The following is a 23,015-nucleotide window of genomic DNA, read 5'->3' as shown; positions in this document are numbered from 1 at the left end:
TTTCCTGCCTCGCTTCGGTTCCAAGGGTGCCCGGCTGGCTGCCCAGCGTCCGGCAGTGTCCAGGGCCTTCAGACCTCACCTTTCTAAGGTCCTAAAGATGTCTCTGGAGAATGAGGGGCATTGTCTCTACCAAGGAGGACACTTTGAAAGTGCTGGTCCCGGCTGGAGGCGCCCTGGGTTACTGACTGGTACCTGTGAGTGTAAATGAAAGCCATAGAGCCGATTCCTCATACCCTCAGCAAATGAAACCTGCCCGTGGGATGCCCTTTGGCTTTTATTTCACGAGCTATCAGAAGCTGGCTGCCGCCCTGGTGGCAAGTGTGAGCTCACTGGCACGTAATGTCTGGGCAGCAGCTTATGACATCTGTATGGTTTTAACTCGCAACCTTTGCACTCACTTGAATAACAAACTTGAAAAGAAATGACTCCGGGGAAGAATCCCCCCAATTTTTGTTTTGTTTTGTTGTTGTTGGTTTGTTTTTATTCTTTGAGACGGAGCCTCACTCTGTTGCCCAGGCTGGAGTGCAGTGGCGTGATCTCGGCTCACTGTAACCTCCGCCTCCTGGGTTCAAGTGATTCTCCTTCCTCAGCCTCCCAAGTAGCTGGGAATACAGGCGCCCGCTATCATGCCCAGCTAATTTTTGTATATTTTTAGTAGAGATGGGGTTTTGTCATGTTGGCCAGGCTGGTCTTGAACTCCTGACCTCAGGTGATCCGCCTATCTAGGCTTCCCAAAGTGCTGGGATTATAGAGCCAAGAACCCCCTTTCAAAGGAATTGAGAACATTTAAAAAAGATGTCATAGGTCGTGTTCTGAAGAAATGGAACCTTGTGAGATTATTGATGACAGATTCTGAGGAATTAGCTGAGCTTTCTGACGGGTCATCAGAAATGTGGGCAGGAGACAAAGGCTGTTCCAAAGTCTTCAAGGCCAAGGTCAGAGCAAAACTCGTGCATGTGTTGGGTATTTGGCCCCGTTCAAAGTTGCTTTGGCTGGGCGTGGTGGCTCACGCCTGTAATCCCAGCACTTTGGGAGACCGAGGTGGGCGGATCACGAGGTCAGGAGCTCGAGACCAGCCTGGCCAACATGGTGAAACTGTCTTTACTAAAAATACGAAAATTAGCTGGGCATGGTGGCGGGCGCCTGTAATCCCAGTTATTTGTGAGGTTGAGGCAGGAGAATTGCTTGAACTCAGGAGGCGGAGGTTGCAGTGAACTGAGATTGTGCCATTGCACTCCAGTCTGGGCAAGAGCAAGATTCTGTCTCAAAAAAAAATCAACTTTCCCCAACAACAACAAAAAAGCAAAGTTGCTTTGAATACAGTCCTCTATATACAAGGACTCCTATGGGCATCTTCTGTGATGAGATAGGATGTGGCTCAGGCTTTAATTTTTTAACAAAACTGTAACTTGGATATTTTCTTCCTCTGAATACCTAGAACTTATGGGTTCCTTCCTAACAAGCCAGAGTCCTTATTTTCCGACAGGGGTATAAAATCTGGTTATTAAGAGCATATCAGGCCAGGTGCAGTGGCTGACACCTGTAATTCCAGTACTTTGGGAGGCCGAGGCAGGAGGATCGCTTGAGCCCAAGAGTTTGAGACCAGCTTGGGCAACATAGTGAGACACCATCTCTACCAAAAAAAGAGAAAAAATTAGCCAGACATGGTGGCAGGAGCCTGTGGTCCCAGCTACTCAGGAGGCTGAGGTGGGAGGATCACTTGGAGACTGGGAGGTCAAGGCTGCAGTGAGCTGTGATCATGCCACTGCACTACAGCCTGGGCGACACAGCAAGATCCTGTCTCAAAAAAAAAAAAAAATAGTATGAAGAAGAAAAAGAGCATATTATTTGAAGTCATACAATCTAGAGTCAGATGATCAGTTCTGCTACATATCATTGACAATATTTAGCATGTCTGTTCCTTGGTCTTCCCACTTGTAAGTTGTGTATAAGAATAGTGCCTACCCATAGGGTGGTTGTGAAGAGAATAGTGAAATAGGGTGTGTCAGGCACTCCAGATCTTACCTTGTGGGAGCAGGTAGGACAAGGGAGGCACCGCAGAAGCAGGCTTTGTTTTTAGTTTGCTTCTTGTTAGTGATGGTAAATGTTCGACTCCTGCCAAAGTCCATTAAGAACAATGGTCTCTGAAAGTAATGATGATGGCTCACAACTGTAATCCTAGCACTTTGGGAGGCCAAGGTGGGCAGATCACAAGGTCAGGAGTTCGAGAACAGCCTGGCCAACATAGTGAAACCCGGTCTGTACTAAAAATACAAACATTAGCTGGGAGTGGTGACGTGCGCCTGTAGTCCCAACTACTCGGGAGGCTGAGGCAAGAGAACTGCTCGAACCGAGGAGGCGGAGGTTGCAGTAAGCCGAGATTATGCCACTGAACTCCAGCCTGGGTGACAGAGTGAGACTCCGTCTCAAAAAGAAAAAAAAAAGTAATGAGGATAACAACAATCAACTAATGTTTACTGGTTACCTACTATGTGCATGACCTTACTCATTTGAGTCTCACCACAAGCCTAGGCGAAGAAGCCCAAAGCACGTGCCATCCACCATTCCCTAGTCTAGTCCCTATGCTTGCTCTGATGAGATGAGCATAAGGCTGGCTGTGGAGAAAGTTTTTTCCCAGACCATAAGGTACCCTTATGTCCTCAACCTTTATTGAGGGTTGGTGTGAGAAACAGCCATGTGACAAACATCTCTGAAGGTGTTCTTTATATCTTATTGACTATGGTGCATTTCATTGTCTAGTGGCTTAAAAAAAAAACCGTATGTCATAAATTCCTTTTCGAGTTAAAGGTTGTTTCACCTGATGGTTTCTTGTGCTTCCTTTTATTAGACAGACGTCTTGGTCTAAGGCCTAGAGATTTTGATTCAGTGCGTTTGAGTAGTGTCAGATGAGCAGACTTTGAAAATGCTCCCTCCCTTTGAGTCTGAGGCACAGCCAGGGCTGGGAACCCCTCCTGTGGCTTTTGGTCAGCTCCCCCTGTGGTCCCTGATTGTGATCACGGAGCTGAGATTTGTACTCCTTTTGCCTAGGTTTTCTGACAGGAGTTTTGCACCCTTTTCATGTCCTGTCTCTTGCTCTTTTACTTCCCTTCCCTTAATATTTTTAGAGTTCACATATCATTTATTGTAAAATGTCTTGTCTGCTTTCAGCATAAAAACAAATGACTGAAAGAATGGGTGTCACTCTCCGCCTAAAGTTTCCAACAGGATTTTCCTTAAAACACCTCCTTATTCTTTGTGTCACTCTTTCACCTGCTTTGCTGTTTTTAATTAATTGCTTGACAAAATAAACATTTATTTACTTTTAAAACACACTAATGTATTCTGAAGGGAAACTGGCTCCCTCTCAAATGTCTGGAGGCATCATAATTGTGAAGAGAGACTGTTCCAGGAGAAGAGGTTCAACCTTGAGATAATGACAGGGTTGTCTGGAGAGGACCATAATGAGTTGAAAGGAAGGTGCTGGAATAAATGCAGACACAGAGGTGGTTGATGCAATGTAGAGATTGTCTCATCTCATGGCCCTCCCACCCCATTCCATTGATGTCAGTTTAGTTACATCCCTTGCTTGCGGTATGTCAACATGCAGCAATTATTTTGTTTTTGTTAACAGTGATAGGACTTTAGTGCAATGAACTTGGCCTACATCCCTGAATGCTGCATTTACAACCAGCTTTCCTTGCTTGACATCAGACTTCATCGAGTAAAAAGAGGCAATTCCAAAGGTTATTGCAAGATTACAGCATAACAGGTCTGGACAAAGGCACCAAAGGCACTGTTGAATGTGGGAAGATGACTGGGACCTGGAGGAAGCGACGCTGGCTTCAATGGGGCACTGTAGAGTAACACAGTAATGCACATGTGACCAGGTGCAGGTGTTTGCTTGATCCTGTCTTCTACATGAGAAAAAGAACTTTTAAAAAGTCATTGAGTGTGAAAAAGACTTCAGGACCATCAGATTATTAAAATTATTGTACTGATGGAATGGTTTTTAAATTAAATTTTGACTAATGTTGACAAACCTCTATATTGCTTCATCTGCAGCTGATCAGCGTAAGTGACTTACAACTAAGTTAACCAGCCCTTTCCATTCTGGTGGTTGATCTTAATCCAACTGTTTATTAATAATTCAAGTGCCCCTCTCTCTGTTTTCTGATGGAATTGGTTGTTTATACTTTTCAAGTGCCTGCTCCAGGTTAACTTTCTTTCTTTATTTTTTCTTTTGAGATAGAGTCTCGCTCTGTAGCCCAGGCTGGAGTGCAGTGGCATGATCTTGGCACACTGCAACCTCCGCCTCCTGGGTTCAAGCGATTCTCCTGTCTCAGCCTCCTGAGTAACTGGGATTACAGGCGCCTGCCACAACGCCCGGCTGATTTTTTGTATTTTTAATAGAGACGAGGTTTCACCGGGTTAGCCAGGATCCGGGTAGACTTTCACACTAGATGCTGTCACTGCCTTTTAGAAATTTACCGCTGAACTGGGATGATACACCACATAGGAAAAAGTCATTAGCAATACAAAGCAGTGTAAGTTAGCAGTGCTAGTAGGTGGTAGAAACCCAAGTTGCCAGGAATTGAGAAGCAGGCATGACCACATGGGTTGGGGAGAGGAGGGAGTGATTCTCTAGAGATGGGACCTAGTCTGTGGGAAAGCCAAATCCTTGTATACTATACGAACCTTCCTCTCCAGCCACAGTGGCTGTGCATCTGTGGAATTTTCCTTTCCCTCTTACCACCACACCTTTGCCAGTATCATTTCTTCCACCTAGAATGTCTAACCTTTTTGTTCGCTTAACACAATTCTCCCCAAGTTTCCAAACCCAGGTTGTGGAGGTCCTTGACTGTGTGGCTTGGAAATGTGCACTTTCTGTTGTTGGAAATCACTACCTACTATTGAATGAGATTGTGAAATGATTAACATGAACCCTAGCTGGGTTATAGGAAGAGAATTTTTTCCAGACATGCAATGCGATGGGCCTGTGCCTCCTGTTTACTCATTTGTTGCCACACCAGCCCGGTAATGTGCTGATAGATACGAAGGAACACATCTCACACATCAGCATGAAAACCCAACCATCAGCTTATGAACTACAAAAGGATTATCATTTATTGTTTTTCCCTTGGACATCTGAGAAGGGGCTAAAGAGTTCACAGCCAAACCTGGTTTTATTGTGCTTTGCTTTATTGCACTTTGCAGATAGTACGTTTCTTACAGATTGAAGTTTTGTGGCAACCCTGTGTGGGGCAAGTCTATCAGCATGATTTTTCCAACAGCCTTTGCTCACTTTGTGTCTCTGTGTCATAGTCTGGCAATTCTCGCAGCATTTCAAACTTTTCCATCGTTATAATATCTGTTCTGGTGATCTGTGGTGTTACCATTATAATTGTTTTGGGGTGCCACGAACTATGCCCGTATAAGATGATGAATGTAATTCACAAATGCTGTGTGTGTTCTGACCCCTCATCAGCCTGCTGTTCTCCCACCACTGTCCCTTTTCTTGGGCCTTCCTATTCCCTGAAATACAATGATGTTGAAATTAGGCCAATTAATAACCCTACAGTGGCCTCTAAGTGTTCAAATGAAAGGAAGAGTTTCATATCTCTTACTTTAAATCAAAAGGTAGAAATGATTAAGCTGAGATAGCAGAAAGCTAGGCTCTTGTGCCTGAGAGTTAGCCAAGTTGTGAATGCAAAAAGTTCTTGAAGGAAATTAAAAGTGCTACTCTAGTGAACACACAGATGATAAGAAAGCAGAACAGCCTTATCGCTGATATGGAGAAAGTTCTAGTGGTCTGGATAGAAAATCAAACCTGTCATGACATTTCTCTGGGCCAAAGCCTGATCCAGGGCAAGGCCCTAACTCTCTTCAATTCTCTGAAGACCAAGAGAGGTAAGGAAGCTGCAGAAGAAAAGTTTGAAGCAACAGAGGTTGGTTCATGAGGTCTAAGGAAAGAAGCCATCTTCATAACTTAAGTGCAAGGTGAAGCAGCAAATGCTAATGGATAAACTGCAGTAAGTTATCCAGCAGATTTAACTAAAAGTGATGAAGGTGGCTACATTAAATAGAAGATTTTCAATGTAGAAGAAACAGACATGTATTGGAAGAAGACATCAACTAAGACTTTTACACTACAGAGGAGAAGTCAATGCCTGGCTTCAAAGCTTCAAGGACAGGCTGCCTCTCCTGTTAGGGGATGATGCAACTGATGACCTTAAGTTGAAGAAAATGTTTATTTACTATTCTGAAAACCCTAGGACCCTTAAGAAGTGCTCTATAATAAAGCAACAAAGCCCGGATAAATAAATCCTCATCTGTTTACAGCATGATTTATTGGATATTTTAAGCCCAGTGTTGAGACCCACTGCTAAAAAATTCCTTTCAAAATATTACTGCTCATTGACAATGCACCTGGTCACCTAAGAGCTCCTGGAGATGTACAAGGAGAATAATGTTTTCATGCCTGCGAACACAATATCCATTCTGCAGCCCATAGATTAAGGAGTATTTTCAACTTTCAAGTCTTATTATTTAAGAAATACATTTCATAAGGCTACAGGTGCCATAGATGTGTCACTGGTTCCACTGATGGATGTGGGCAAAGTAAACTGAAAACCTTCTGTGAAGGATTCACCATTCTAGAAGCCATTAAGAACATTCGTGATCCATGAGAGGAGGTAAAGATCTCAACATTAACAGGAGTTTGAAAGAAGTTGATTTCACCCTTCATGGATGACTTTGAGGGGTTTGAGACTTCAGTGGAGGAAGTAACTTCAGATGGGGTGGAAATAGCAAGAGAACAAAAATTAGAAGTGGAGTCTAAGATGTGACTGAATTGCTGCAATCTCATGATAAACGCTTAACAGCTGAGGTGTTGCTTTTATGAATGACCAGAAAAAGTGGTTTCTTGAGGTAGAATCTATGTCTGGTGAAGATGCTATGAACACTGTTGAAATAACAACACAGGATTTAGAATGTTACATCAACTTAGTTGAGAAAGCAGTGGCAGAGTTTGAGAGGGTTGACTCCAATTTTGAAAGAAGTCCTACTGTGGGTGAAATGCTATCAAATAGCATCTCATGCTACAAAGACATCTTTCATGAAAGGAAGAGTCAACCAACGTGGCAAACTTCATTGCTATCTTATTTTGAGAAATTGCCACAGCCTTCCCACCTTTCAGCAACCACAGCCCTGATTACTCAGCTGCCATCAACATTGAGGCAAGACCTTCTGCTGACAAAAAAATCACAACTGGCTGAAGGTCCAGATCATTAGCATTTTTTAGCAATAAAATATTTTTAAATTAAGGTATGTACATTGCTTTTTTAGACATAATGCTATTGCGCACACATAATAGAAAATAGTATAGTGTAAACATAGATTTTTTATGCACTAGAAAACCAAAACATTTCTGTGACTGACTTTATTGTGATATTTGCTTAATTGTAGTGGTCTGGAACTGAACCCACAACATCTCTGAGGTATACCCGTATTTATTTATTGGCCCCTTATCTGAGGAGGGGGCTAAAGAAAAGATAATCATAGTGTTAAATTAAGTTTAGCCTAGAGTGGTTTCCTTATATATTTTAAATTCTGCCTAAAGGTTTCTCCGTACATAGTGAACTGTAACCTAACCGGATGCATAAACAGACTGTAACCTGCTCTGATGTCAGTAACCAAGTTTCAACCAATCAGAGGTGACCAACGATTCAAATCATCCTCAAATAAGGCAAACGTGGAACTGCAACCCATCTGGCTGTGTCTGTACCTACTTCTATTTTCTGTACATCACTTTCCTTTTTCTATCCATGAATCTTCTTGGACTGCGCTGCAGGGCTGGAGTCCCTCTGAGCCTACTTTGGTTCGGAAGGCTGCCGGATTTGTGAATTGTTCTTTGCTCAATTAAACTCTGTTAAATTTAATTTGTCTAAGATTTTTCTTTTAACAGTTGCCAGTGGCAGAAAATCAAAAGATCTCTTTAGACTCTAGATCCCAGAAATACCATCTGGGGATAGTTTTGGTTGGCACAACTTGGGGAGTGCTACTAGCATCTACTGGTGGAGACCAGAGATGCTGCTAAACATCCTACAATTCACAGGACAGGACTTCATAACAAAGAATTGTCTGGCCCAAAATGTGAATAGTGTTGAGGTTGAGAAACCTTGCACTAGAGGAACTTAGAAGTTACTGACTGACACCCAGTTAAGAGAAAGTTGCTTGGAAAAATTCGTCTCAGAGGAAAGGAAAACAAAATAGTAAATCTGTTTAAGTTGCAACATTTCTACCATAAAATGAAGTTAAAGGAAGAGTTCAGCTCATTTGTTAAAATGTCCCATTGCCAACCCTTTCTTTCCCACCTGGCTGTTTATTCAGTGGGAGGCTGACGTTTCTGACTTTGACTAGGCTTGTAGCAATGCCAAACAAATGACTTCAGGAAAAGCGTACTCCTGAATCACTGAATCACTCCTGAATCACTGCCGAGCAGTATCATCATCACTTTAATTTGTTTAGTTTCTCCTTGGTCAGGAGCACCCAGCTTCCCAGGTGTGAGCAGGTTAGGCAATTCTTCCTAGTTCCCATTTCTTTCTGGAGGAAATGTGGTATGCACAGGCAGGGCTGGGGAGGGGAAGGAGCACATGATGGAATCCTTAGGGGATGGTGGAACCTTCCGCTGGGATCTTCCCTTCAGAGGGTGTGATCTTGGCTGAGGGGAGGCTATTGATGAAACTTAACTGTTGTTTTACACATTTATAATACATTTATTTTGGGAGATCAGGGTTCCAAGGTTATTTTAACATTGTTTTGATGATTAATGTATAGAATTTACATGTTTTAATAGTACAAATGATTTGAATGCTGATGTGTTTTATTGGTGGGCCTAATTTTTTATCCATGCAAAATAATTAATTTTATCCATGAAAAATTATTAATATCAAGGATTTATTGCATGTCAGTTTTGTACAGACATGCTGCTATGTACAGTGTCATGGGGACTGACAGTCTGGTGGGAGAGACAGCCGAATAAAAGGATAATGACAATACTGTGTGCTAAGTGCTATGATGTGACAATTATAGGGCACTCTGGGAGCATGGTTAAAAGAGGTCCCTTCAGCTGAGACCTGAGACTTGCAGGTTAATAGGAGTTAGCTATATAGAGTATAGCGAGGAGAGGGGCCAGGTTGGGAGATGGTATTCCCTGAACAGCAGTAAACATGTTCAAAAGTTCACAGGTTAGGAAAAAAGCATGAAGAGTTCAGGGAATTTATTTATTTATTTATTTATTTATTTATTTATTTATTTTGAGATGGAGTCTTGCCCTGTCTCCCAGACTGGAGTGCAGTGACATGATCTTGGCTCACTGTAGCCTCCGCCTCCTGGGTTCAAATGATTCTCATGCCTCAGTTTCCCAAGTAGCTGGGATTACAGACATGCACCACCATGCCTGGTTAATTTTCATAATTTTAGTAGAGAAGGGGTTTCACCATGTTGGCCAGGCTGGTCTCGAAGTCCTGGCCTTATGTGATCTGCCCACCTCAGCCTCCCAAAGTGCTGGGCTTACAGGCATGAGCCACGAGCCACTGTGCCTGGCTGAGTTCAGTGGATTTTAAGAGCTATTTTGAAGATATAGACTCAGGATTCAGGTGCATATGCAGTGGAAACTTTATTCATTGGACTGATCGATATGGATCACATGTGGAACAAGGAGAGAACAGGCCCCAAGAGGGACACAAACAAGAGATGGGCAAAAGAAGAGGAGCCAAGGTGGACAAAAATTGGCAAGAGAAACTGAAAAGACAAGCCACAGGTGACCAAAATAATTGCAACTCCAATATGCGAAGAACTTTGACAAATCAATAAAGAAAGAGTGAACAACCCAGTGGAAAAATCGACAGAGGAAATGAAGAAACATTTCATAAACAAACGAAAAGATTCTCTACCTTGTTGGTAATCTGGGAAAGGTTAGTTAAAGCCACAAAAGAGATATTACTTTGTACCCATGAGATTAGCAAGGTAAGAATTCTGACCATACCAAATATTGGTAAGAATGTGGAGTAACTCTGATATGCTGCCGGTGGGAGTGTAAATTAGCGCAACCACTTTGTAAAAGAATTGGGATTAAGAGGAAATACAGAGATGCATATATGCCACATGTTCACGGGAGCCAGGTTGCTTGTGGCAGTATCAAGTATAATATCAAAAAACTGGAAATAATAAAAATATTAATTGTTGGTAGAATAAATAATATATTTTTGTCTATTCATAAAGTGGGATACTATAGAGCAGTGAAAATTAACAAACTATAATTCTATGCGTGCTGTGGGCTGAATTGTGTCTCCCCAGCATTCCTCTGTTGAAGTCCTAACCCTCAGGACCTCAGGACTATATTTGGAGGTGGGTTCTTTAAAGAGGTGATTGAGTTAAAGTGAGATCTTTAGGGTGGCCCCTAATCCGACCTGACTGGTGTCCTTATAAGAAGGGGAGATGAGGACACAGACTCACACAGAGAGGGAGGAGCATGTGGGGACACAGGGAGAAGACGCCATCTGCAAGCCAAGGACAGAGGCCCCAGGAGAAACTGACCCTGCCCACACCTGGATCTCGAACTTCAGCCTCCAGAACTGTGAGAAAATAAATTTCTGTTGTTTAAGCCCCTAGTCTGTGGTACTTTGTTATGGCAGCTGCAGCAAACTAATACAGTGTGCCAAAATGAATGGATCTCAGAAGTATAATGTCTTGTGAAACTTCAAGTCACAGAACACTCACAGTGTGATTCCATTTAGGGAAGATTAAAGAAAAAAAAAAAGACACATAGTTTAGGGACACACACACACACACACATTTAACAAAGCTTTACTTTCTTACACTCCTTTCAAAAGAAAGGAGCTTACTTAAAAAGCTTACTTCCGCTTCTCTTGAGTGTGGGCCGAACTTCATGACTCACTTCCAATGAAAAGAACAGAGCCCGTGATAGTGTGTGACTTCTGAGATGAGTCATGAAAGGCAGAGTGGCCTTCTCCTTGCTCTCTCTCAGATCATTTGCTCTGGAGGAACCCAGGTGCCATATTCTGAGAGTGCTCAAACAGCCCCTTGGAGAGGTCCCTGTTGCTACAGCAGCGCCTCTCATTGGACGCACCCTTCTGCAATGCACTCTTGCCAGAGGCCCACGAAGTTTTGCAGCTAATCGGATTCAAGCGACTGCTGGTAACTAATAGAATGCAGTTGAATCCACAGAACTTCATTGCTGACATCCGAAGCGACGTCAAAAAACGTCTAGCAGCTTCTGCCCTGGAACTCTTGTTCCCCAGACACTGCCTCTTGGAACCCAACATCCACGATGTGAAAAGCCCAACTCACATGCAAGACCACATGTAAGTCAACCCAGCTTCAAGAAGCTTCCGGATGGTTCCAGCCTCCAGTCATCAAGCCACCCCTGTCTTTGAGTTTTTCCAGCTGAGGCTTCACACACCATGGAACAGAAACAAGCTGTTCCCATTGCCCCATCCAAACGCCTGACACACAGAAGCTGTGGGCATAGTGAAAATGGCTGCTGGTCAATGCCACTGTGTTGGGATAGTTTGACAGGCAGCTGTAGAAAACTGCAGCAGTAATCATCACATCCTCTCTTGGCGTCCTTTTTGTCTATGTCCACCCTTTCCATTCTCCTGCCCAAAGTTTTTAAGGATCACCTTCTGGTAAGTCCCTTTTGTACTAATTTGTGTCTGCTTCAGGGGAACCTTAGCTGAGACATCCCTGAACCCTGTCTGGCCTGGAAGTTGGGGTGGGGAAAGGAGCGATGAGGATTTTGAAGGAAAAGCATAGATACATCCATGGCTGAGGAAATGTGACCTAGAAAACAAACAACTGGGTGTGTCCTTGGCTCTGCCGAAGCAGCCCCGGGACATGGGAGTACCGGGGTAAATATAGTCAGGAAGGCTTGGCAGGTGGGAGTAGCTGGCAGGTGGGCCATGTGGCCTGCCCTTCAGAATGCCAGGGAAATTGGTTAAGGGGAAGAGCTGACTTAATTTTTTCAGGAAAGATGAACAAACAGAGGACGAGGAAGAAAGAGAAGGCAAGGCAAGGTGACAGGCCAAAGCTCTTGAGGCTGCTTTCAGACCAGCATTTCATCTGGGAGAACTGCTGATTCATTGAGTTCTTCAGCCTCCGCGGCTCTTCGTTTGGGGAGCTGCTGCCCCAGGAGGCAGGCCTGCTGGACCTGGACCAGGCCAGAGGCGGGGCCTGTGCCAGCGCACTCTACCAGCATTGCAGAGACACTGCAGGGTGAAGGGGAGACTCAGGGAAAAAAGGTGGAAGAGCTTGCTTATAAAAGATCCATCCTTGGGATTTGAGGGTAACACAGACATGTGTGTAAAAAATTCATACAAATTTATATTCTCAAAAGAACACATAGTAAAAAACAAATGTGCATCCGCAACTCAACTCCCAGACCTCCATTTGCCCACTGCAGAAGCAACAGCTGTTTCAATTTCCTATGCATCTTCCAGAGATACTCTGTGCATATAGAAGCTTATGTGGATATACAGTCATGACCTCCCGATACATTTTCCACACATTTGACAGCATACCATAACCTGTCATGAGCTGGAGCTGGCCGTATCCACTTACAGGAGCCAACTGTGACATTTTCAGGAATGTTGTGAGCTGGTTGTTAACATAGCGATTATTAAACATTAAGTTATGTGACCTTATAATTAATTAGATTAAAAGCAAATAGTCAAAACTCATGGCTTCCTAATGATTTTTCTACATCTCCACATTATCTATGTGTTCTTGAGGTTACTCACATCCATTGACGGAATGGAAATACCATACGATGATGTGCTGCTCTTGTTTCTTCTCAATTCTGCATTTAGTGAGGACTTGTCGGTGGCTTCAAATTGGTCATGGTGGGAGTATTGACACTTTGGAAATCAGCAAACATTACAAATCAGATCTTGTTCTATGGGGTCTGCAAAATTTTTCTGTAAAAGGCCAGATAGTAAATATTTTAGGCTTTGTGGGCCTCACAGTCTCTGTTGCAACCATTCAACCCTGTTGTTTTAGGGCAAAGGCAGTTGTAGATAACTCATGAACATGGCTGTGTGCCAGGTTTTATTTGCAAAGCCAGATAGCAGGCTGGATTTGGCTCAAGGGCCATGGTTTGCTGACTCTTGGTCTAGACTTAAGAAAGTGATGGAGAAAATAATGATAAGAAGAATTAACATCAGTGTTACGTCTGAGTTACATTGTGATGAGCACAAAAACTTCAGGAAATATTCTTCCAGTATTCAAAAACTATCATCTGATTCAGCAAAGAAGTTGCTCGTGTCATTGACAGACAAGTGAAGTTCCAGCATACATATTTGTTGTCTCACTTCCATTTTAATTATGAATAAAAATGAAATATCAACCAACATTCATGTTTGAACCACACACATTTGTCAGTGATAAGAGCAACTTCTCTGCTGATCAAATTGTAATCAAGCTTATTCAGAATATTATTTCAGGACACAATCATGAATGATAAAATTATTAAAAACTTGACATTGGAATTTTTAAGAAATAGCAAGTCACATTGACATTATAGAATGGAATTTACAATAAAGAGTATATTTTATTTGCAAATTGTGTACTATACTTTTTATTAGTAAACTTTGTAATTAGGTACACATCTGTACACTTACAGTGTTTTTATATTATTAAACATTTAACACCACAGCATTGTACATAACTGTTCAGAACTTTGCTTTTGTTCACTTCATGTATTTTGAATAATCTTTTGTACATATATATCTGCCTCATTCTTTTCAGCAACTATATATTTTTAAACAACTTCTAGCATTTTAGAGTCCCTATTTGTTTAAATAGTCTCTTAAAGATAGATATCTAGGCTGTGTGTCAACCTTTCTCCATTAGAAGCAATGGTACAGCAAACAGCCTTTTATACCTCCCACTACACACATATACAAATATATCTGTAGCATAAATTCTTGGAAGCAAAATTGTTGGGCTAAAGAGCACAAGTATTTGCAATTGTGATAGATCCTGACAAATCGCTTTTCAAAGACGTTGGACCAATCTATACTCATATCAAGGATGCAAGAGAGTGCCCATTTCTGTATACCTTTGTCAACATGGCATATTATTACACTTTTTTTTTTTTTTTAAAGAGACAGGATCTCAATGTATTTCCCAGGCTGGAGTGCAGTGGCATGATTATAACCTACTGCAGCCTCAACTCCTGGGCTCAGGCAATCCTCCCACCTCAGCCTCCCAGAGTGCTAGGGCTATAGGCATGTGTCAACATGCCCAACTAATTTTTTAAAGTTTTTGTAGAGATAGGGTCTCAACATATTACCCAGGCTGGTCTTGAACTCCTGGCTTCTAGCTATCCTTCACGTTACCTGTAATCCCAGTACTTTGGGATTACAGGCATGAGCCACTGTGCCTGGCCTTATTATACTTTTTGATTTTGCAAAGTCAATGGATGAAGATGGTATCTTACTAAAGTTTAACTTGCATTTCATTTTTATTTTTTATTATTATAATCTTTTGTGTGTCTTTCTGTCACCCAGGCTGGAGTGCAATGTCATGGTCTCAGCTCACTGTAACCTCTGCTTCCTGGGTTCAAGCATTTCTGTCTCAGTCTCCCAAGTAACTGGGACTACAGGCGTATGCCACCATGCCTGGCTAATTTTTGTATTTTTAGTAGAGACGGGGTTTCGCCATATGGACCAGGCTGGTCTTGAACTCCTGACCTCAGGTGATCCACCCACCTTGGCCTCCCAAAGTGCTGGGATTACAGGTGTGAGCCACTGCAGTGGGCTCATTTTTATTTTGATTTTTTCCCCTATCCACTAGACAACCAGGGAGAGCTTACATTCCATTTGTTTTGAGGGAGAATGAACACTTTTCCTGTGTTTAATACCACTTGTGTTATCAGCCTTGTCAGCTGTTTATAGTTCATTTTTTATTGTGCTTTCCTACTAATATGCAAGATTTCTGTATGTTCCCCAATAGAATATAAACTCCATGAGGCAGGGAATTCTAATTGTTCTGAAGTCTCAAATGCTTGGAATGGTGCCTGGCACATAACAGTCGCTCATTAAATATTTGTTAATAATTAATTATTATGGGATTTAGCCCCTTGTCTATTGTGTATGTTGCCTTATTATCTCCCAGTTTGTCACTCGTCTTTTACTTTGTGGCATTTTTTGTCCTTTCAGGTATTTTTAATTTTTAGATCGGCAAATTTAAAATTTTTTCTCTATGGCTTTTGTACCTTTATGTCTTATTTGGAAAGGTTCTTTTCTTCCTCTCTCTCTCTTTTCCTTCCTTCCTTCCTTCCTTCCTTCCTTCCCTCCTTCCTTCCTTCCTTCCTTCCTTCCTTCCTCCCTCCTCCCTCCCTCCCTCCCCTCCCTTCCCTTCCTTCCACTCTTTCCTTCCTTCCTTCCTTCCTTCCTTCCTTCCCTCTTTTCTTTCCTTCCTTCCTTCCTTCCTTCCTTCCTTCCTTCCTTCCTTCCTTCCTTCCTTCCTTCCTCCCTCTTTCTTTCTTTCTCTTTCTTTCTTTCTTTCTTTCCTTCCTTCCTTCCTTCCTTCCTTCCTTCCTTCCTTCCTTTCTTTCCTTCTTTCCTTCCTTCCTTCTTTCTTTCTTTTCTTTCTTTCTTCTTCTTTCTTTCTTTCTTTCTTTCTTTCCTTCTTTCTTTCTTTCTTTCTTTTTCTTTCTTTCTTTCTTTCATATTTCATTTTCATTCACATTCATTCATTCATTCATTCATTCATTCATTCCTTCCTTTCTTTCTTTCTTTCTTTCTTTTCTTTCTTTCTTTCTTTCTTTCTTTCTTTCTTTCTTTCTTTCTTTCTTTTCTTTCTTTTCCTTCCTTCCTTCCCTCTTTCCCTCTTCCTCTCTTTCCCTCTTTCTTTCTTTCTCTCTCTCCCTTCCTTCCTTCCTCCCTCCCTCCCTCTCTCTCTCTCTCCTTCCTTCCTTCCTTCCTTCCTTCCCTCTCACTCTGTCTCCCAGGTTGGAGTGCAATGGCGTGATCTCAGCTCACTGCAACCTCCACCTCCCAGGGTCCGGCCATTCTCCTGCCTCAGCCTCCCAAGTAGCTGGGACTACAGGCGCCTGCCACCATTTTTGTATTTTTAGTAGACACGGGATTTTGCCATGTTGGCCAGGCTGGTCTTGAAATCCCGACCTCAGGTGATCCGCCTACCTCAGCCTCCCAAAGTGCTGGGATTACAGACGTGAGCCACCGTGTGAAAAGTATTCATTTCTAGAAAAAAAGAAAAATTCTCTGTTGTGACCTCCTAGGAATTTATAGTTTGATTATTTTTATATTTAAATCTTTGAAACATCTGGAAATTCTGTTAGATAAGTGATAAAGTGGCATCAGATATTATTTTTCCATTTGGCTGCCCAGTTGTTCTGAGATACTCATTGAAATATCTCATTCCCCTAGGGACTTAAATTCCACTTGATCATACGTTGAATTCCCATATGTGGGTGGTCTATTTCTAGTCTCTCTATTGCTCTGTCTGTGTATTCATATGCCAGCACCAAGCTGTTTTCATTATTAATGCCTACTCTCTTACATGTTGTTTACAGCATGTGAGTGAGCAAACTCATGTAAGTATCAGTGTGGTTAACCCGTCTTTGGCTTTAGGCCTACACGTAAAATACATCTGAAGTACTTTCGCAGGCATTCATCTCACTTGAGTTTTATGGTACCTCTGAGGAGCAGGTGGTAGAAGTTGCCCCCTTTTGCATATGAAGAAGTTGAAGCTCAGAGAGGTTGGGGGACTTCTGCCCATGATTGTTCACTTAATAGTTTATGGAATGGGTACTAAACAAGCTCTTATTCTTTCTTGTAATAAAATGTTGATTCATAGCAAAATGCTTTAATAAACAACTAAGATAAAAATTACTCCAAATCCTGTAACCTAATCAGATGACTGATTTATTTCCATATATATTCCTTGTTCTTACGTATTGACTCCCAGGCTGTCTTCTTCAGCTCTTATGAAGAAGCTCAGGTGAGTTAATGTCAGAGAGCTTTGAAAAATAGGCTAGGCACAGTGGTTCACACTTGCAAAACCAGCACTTTGGGAGGCTGAGGTGGGCGGAATCACTTAAGGCCAGGAGTTTGAGACCAGCCTGGCCAACATGGCAAAACTCCATCTCTACTAAAAATACAAAAATCAGCCAGACGTGCTGTTGCATGCCTGTAATCCCAGCTATCCCAGCTACTTGGTAGGCTGAGGCATGAGAATCTCTTGAACCCAGGAGGCAGAGGTTGCAGTGAGCCAAGATTGCGCCACTGCACTCCATGCACTCCAGCCTGGGCGACAGAGTGAGACTCTGTCTCAAAAAATAAATAAATAAATAAATAATAATAGTAATGACCTGCGTGTTGAGATATTGGTAGCACATCTCTTAGCAAATAGTATTAGCTCCATGAGTGATAGCCATTATTTATATTTGTTGTATTCTTATTTCTTTGATAAAGAACATGAGCTGTGAAATAAAACAGACTTGAGTTCCAGTCTCTACTAGCTGGGTGACATTGGACAAGTTGCTTTACCTTTCTGAGCCTTGGATCCCTCATATGTAAAGTGGGCCTTGTCATAAAACCCTCAGGGTTTTGTGATATTTAAATGAGATAATGAATGAAGCCTGCCTCAGCATAGTGTCTGGTACATGGTAAACTCTTAATAAATATTAGTGATTTCTCATTGATTATTTTCTTCTGAGAATCCTAAACTTATTTCCTCATAAATGGGGGACTGTCCCATGTTTTTTTTTTTTTTTTTCTTCAAGAAAACCAGGTATGGTTAGTTCTTCAGCTATACCGTATTCACTGATATATTCTCGTGTACCTAATGACTGTCTGCTGCTTTATCTGAAAAAACAGAAATAAAAATTGACACAGGCTGCTTACTTTAATTTAGATTCCATTTATTCTTGCTAAGTCCCACTGGATCTGTTGGCATTATTTGCTAAGAAAGGGTTTGTGAAATAAATTAATAGTGTAAACAAGACTCGGGCAGAGTGCTGAAAATAATTAAGGGAACTATTTCTAAGCAAGCTTAAATACTTCAGCAGCACCTTCTACATACAGACAATGTATCTGAGATCTCTGCACCACTCATCTCCATTCTTGAACTAGTAATTACAGTGAACTCTGCAGCACTCTCTCTCTGCACTCAGTGTGAGTCTGAAGGCAAGTCCAGCCCTGTCCATCTCCATTCCCTGTGTGCCCCGTATGGCAAATCTGCTCATGGCTGGTGCTCAGAACATGTGGAAATAACAAATATGTCCGAAGAACTCTTGCTTAGAGACACTTGGTTATTCTAGATCAAGTGATTGATTTATCTTTGACAGCTGGCTGGACATTCCCAAATGGTCTGTGATCCCCTCAAATTCAGTTATGTGCATCGTTTTCATTTATAAAATTAGCTCCTCACCCCAGTTTCCCTTTTTTTTTTCTTCTCCTGGCATCATCATTTTTCCAGGCTAAAAACTTGGAGTTGGCCATATGTGTTGGCTCACACCTGTAATCCCTGAGGCTGTGAGCCTTGGGAGGCCGAGGCTGGAGTATGGCTTGAGCCCAGGAGTCTGAGACCAGCCTGGGCAACAGGGCGAAACCCCATCTCTACAAAAAATACAAAAATTAGCCAAGTGTGGTGGTGTGTGCCTGTAGTCCCAGCTACTTGGGAAGCTGTAGAAAGTAAAAAGTTTCCTCTTCAAAGTTTCCCTTCTTGTTAAAGAATAAATCAGGAATGTTAGAAATAATAGTTTCTTTTAAAGACTAACTTCCTTCAAGCCTCCTTGCTTTGTGCTAATAACTCTTTGTTAAGACCTATCCTATGTAGCTGCTAGATATAAGGGAATAAGTACATTCTCTGTCCTTGTACTTTAACCAAGATATTTGTGCTGGACATGCTCACAGGCACGTTCCAACTCGCAGCCTATGCCCCTTCCTTATTTGGAAATACTATTACTTTTCTAAGTCCTCTCACAAGCAACTTCCTCTTTTCCTTTGTTCTCTATTGCCTTAAACTATTTAGGAAAGTTTTAAATTATTAGCCTGTTGGCTTTCATTTAGATTGTGCAGTCTGGCTCCAGCCAATGGAGACAGGACACAGTAACAGGGACAAACTGCATAAGGGATAAAAATTGCTTCCCTCCTTTGTTCAGGTGTGCTCTTGCCATTGTTCCATCTGCAAGGAGCACCCTTTCTGCAGAAAGTAAAATTGCCTTGCTGAGAAAACTTTTTGTCTAAATGCTGATTTTTCCTTGCAGTACCAAGGAACAACCATTCTGTTTCTAAATAAACATTTTACTTAGAGGCTAAATTAGGAGGATTGCCGGAGCCTGGGAGTTCAAGGCTTTGGTGAGTCATGGTCATGTCACTGCACGGCAGCCTGTGCGACAGAAGGAGACCCTGTCTCCAAAACAAAACCCAAACAAAACAGAACCTTGGAGTCCTGTTTGCTTTCCTCTTCCCCTTCCTCCTACAAGCCAGCCAGTCCACTGTGCTACCTTCCAAACATCTGTTGTCTCTGTCACCCCCACTCATTGGATGACATCCTTTGGTCTAGGCTCCATCACCTCACGCTTGGTGCTGAAATGATCTCACTGTCTTCAGCAAAGACCCCTTCTAATTCTACATTATTTTTATATCAGATGGTTATACATTACGTTTCCTTTCTTTGGAAATTAAAAGGTGAGCAGTCCCCAAAGAAATGTGTAAGAAAAAAGGGTGTTAGTTTCCTCTCAATTCCCCTCCAATTCCACTTCCTTAAAGGTAATCAGTGTTCACACTTTCATGTGTATTTTTACGTATTCTCCTCCATGCTTATGTATAGTTTTTTAAAAATGGGTCCTATAGTGCATGTGATCCAATGGAGAAAGGACAGTTCTTTCAAGAAATGGAACTGGAACAACTGGATACCACATAGGAAAAATAAACCTCTATCCTTATCTCGCATTATACACAAAAATTAAAATGAAATTGATCACAGACTTAAAGGTAAAACTGGGCAAAGATTTTTTAGAACACAAAAAGCACCAGTTATAAAATAATTAAAAAGTTGGGCCTTATCATCAAAGTTGAAAACTCCTCTTTGGAAAAGCACCATTAAGAAAATGAAAATGTAGGCTGGGCGTGGTGGCTGATGCCTGAAATATGAGTGGTTTGGGAGGCCGAGGCAGGCAGATCGTTTGAAGCTAGGAGTTTGAGACCAACCTGGCCAACATGACAAAACCCTGTCTCTACCGAAAATACAAAAATTAGCTGGGCTTGGGGGCACATGCCTGTAATCCCAGCTACTCCAGTAGCTGAGGCATGGGAATCACTTGAATAGCAGAGGCAGCTTGCAGTGAGCTGAGATTGTGCCATTGCACTCCAGCCTGGAAGACAGAGTGAGATTCTGTCTTATTACAAAGAAAAAATGAAAATGCAAACCTCTGACTTTAAGAAAATATTTTGCAATACATATATCTAAAAACTTGGCTCAAGAATATATAAAGAACTCTTGCCAGGCATAGCGGCTGATACCTATAATCCTATCACTTTGGGAGGCTGAGGCGGGCAGATCACCTGAGGTGAGGAGTTGAGATCAGCCTGGCTAATGGGTGAAACCCCGTCTCTACTAAATATACAAAAAATTAGCCAGGTGTGGTGGTAGGTGCCTGTAATCCCAGCTACTCAGGAGGCTGAGGCGGAAGAATCGCTTGAACCTGGGGGATGGAGGTTGCAGTGAGCCGAGATTGTGCCACTGCACTCCAGCCTGGGTGACAGAGTGAGACTCCATCTAAAAAAAAAAAAAAATTAAAAATAAAAAAAAGAACTCTTACAATTCAACAGTAAGAAGACAATCAATCTAATTTAAAAATAGGTAAAAGAGTCAGACAGTTCACAAAAGATATTCAAAGCTATAAATGTGAATATAAATTGCTGATAAGTACAAATAGATGCTCAGCATTAGTTTTCATGTCAATGCAAATTAAAGTCACAATGAGATACCACTATACATCTAATTAAATGGTTAAAATGTAAAAGACTGACAATACCAAGTGTTGACAAAGATGTAGAGCAACTGGAAATCTCATGCATTGCTGGTAGGAGAATTGTTTGACATTTCCTTATACAGTTAGACACACACTTAGCATGTGACCCAGGAATTTCTCTCACAGTTACCCAAGAAAAATAAAAAAACATGTTTGCACAAAGACATGTACACACATGTTAACATCAGCTTTATATAACAGGTAAAAACTGAAAACAACACAAAGGGCATACACTATATGATTCCATTTATATCAGATCCTAAATTAGGCAAAATTAATCTATAGGGACAGAGAGCAATTCAGTGATTTCCTAGGACTGGTAGGGAGATTAACTGCAAAGAGGTACAGAGGAAAAATTTTGGGTTATGGAAATGTTTGGAATCTTAACTGTGGTGGTGGTAAATTGATGTATGTATTAGTTAAAACTCATTGAATGGTATGCTTAATGGACGTATTTTATTGTATGACAATCATAACTTAAAATCTGTGTGTATGTGTGTTACAAGAACCTGCTGTTTATGTGATTTTACTTTTTTTGCTCAACAGTATATCATGGCTGGGTGCAGTGGCTCATGCCTCTAATCCCAGCACTTTGGGAGGCCAAGGTGGAAGGATGGCTTGAGCCCAGGAGTTCCAGTAGCCTGGGCAACATAATGAGACCTTGTCTCTCAAACAAAAACCAAAAAACCCAAAGCCAAGAACAGCTAATATATCATGGACATCGCTCTGGGTAACACAGAGAGACCTCGCCCCTTCTTTTTAATAGTTGCATACTATTTCATAGTATGGATACATTCTTTTTGATGGATATTTAGAATTTTCCCTTTTTCTTAATACAAAAGGCACACACTATATGATTCCATTTATTATTTATTCCATTATTATTATTGCAGTACACAAAATGTACTGCAATAAGCACCTTTGTATGTATGTTCTTATATGCTAGGGTTTTTATTTCTGAAAGTGTGGATTTTTCAAAGGTTGCATTGCTGGTTCAAGCGGGTATGGGCATTTAACATTTTAACAGATGTTGTAAAATCCTGCCCTTTTCTTTTGATATTTATATTTTATCTTCAGTAAATGAACTGTTCATTTCTTTTGACAAATTTTCTGCAGGGTATTCTTTTGAAAAATTCATTTTTTTCTATCAACATCTCAGCAGAGCTCTTTGTGTATTGCCTATTTGGTTATTAGAAAATTATTTTTGTAGCCTTCTCACCCATCTTTTTATTTAAGGGACACAATGTGGTCATTGAACGAATCTCTCTGAAATAATTCCTAAGGCTTAGCACTCTTTAAAAGCAAAGCCTCACTGGAAATTTAAAAACTGTTAAGAATTATCAGATGAGCTGGGAGTGGAGGCTGAGGTGGGGGGATCACTGGAGGCTGGCCAGGAGTTCAGGGTACAGGGAGCTGTGATTGTATCAACTGCACTCCAGCCTGGCCCACAGAGCAAGATCCTATCTCAAAAAAAAAAAAAAAAGTGAACAGGAAACAAGTCTTCACTTTTTGAGTTTACATAAATTTCTAAAAATTGAGATGTGCCTTTACCTAAAAATAAAAATATTCAAAGAAGGTTATAAGAATTACACTATATTCAATAGTATAGTTGCTTAAATGTGGTATATTGGTTCCTTTTAGAATTAAAAAACTAAGAGGGCATTGCCACATGGCACCAATGCTAGATCAATGTCACTCCAATTTGACTGGGAAAACGTATTCATTCATAATGGAATAAAGTTTCAATATTTCACACTGCATATTTCTTATGCCTCCACAGCTCCAAAATCTAGTTGATCTTTTTCCACTTTTGAGTTGGAGGATTGACAGGCCCCTAAAACTTTATTAATGGGAGCAATTTTTTTCACAAAATGTACTCCAACCCTTTAGAGAATCTGGCAGTTTCTAGAATTGGTCATCCATAAAAATC

General features: G+C 41.4%; 1 pseudogene; it reads right to left on the bottom strand.

The window, feature by feature from the left end:
• Positions 1-5,024: 5,024 nt before the first annotated feature.
• On the bottom strand, positions 5,025-5,117 carry LOC116275610 (annotated as a pseudogene).
• Between the last annotated feature and the right edge of the window lie 17,898 nt (positions 5,118-23,015).

The sequence above is a fragment of the Papio anubis genome, chromosome 6 (assembly GCF_008728515.1).
Source record: "Papio anubis isolate 15944 chromosome 6, Panubis1.0, whole genome shotgun sequence".
NCBI lineage: Eukaryota > Metazoa > Chordata > Mammalia > Primates > Cercopithecidae > Papio > Papio anubis.
The sequence above is the reverse complement of the archived record's forward strand: the minus strand, read 5'-3'. Positions and strand labels throughout refer to the sequence as shown.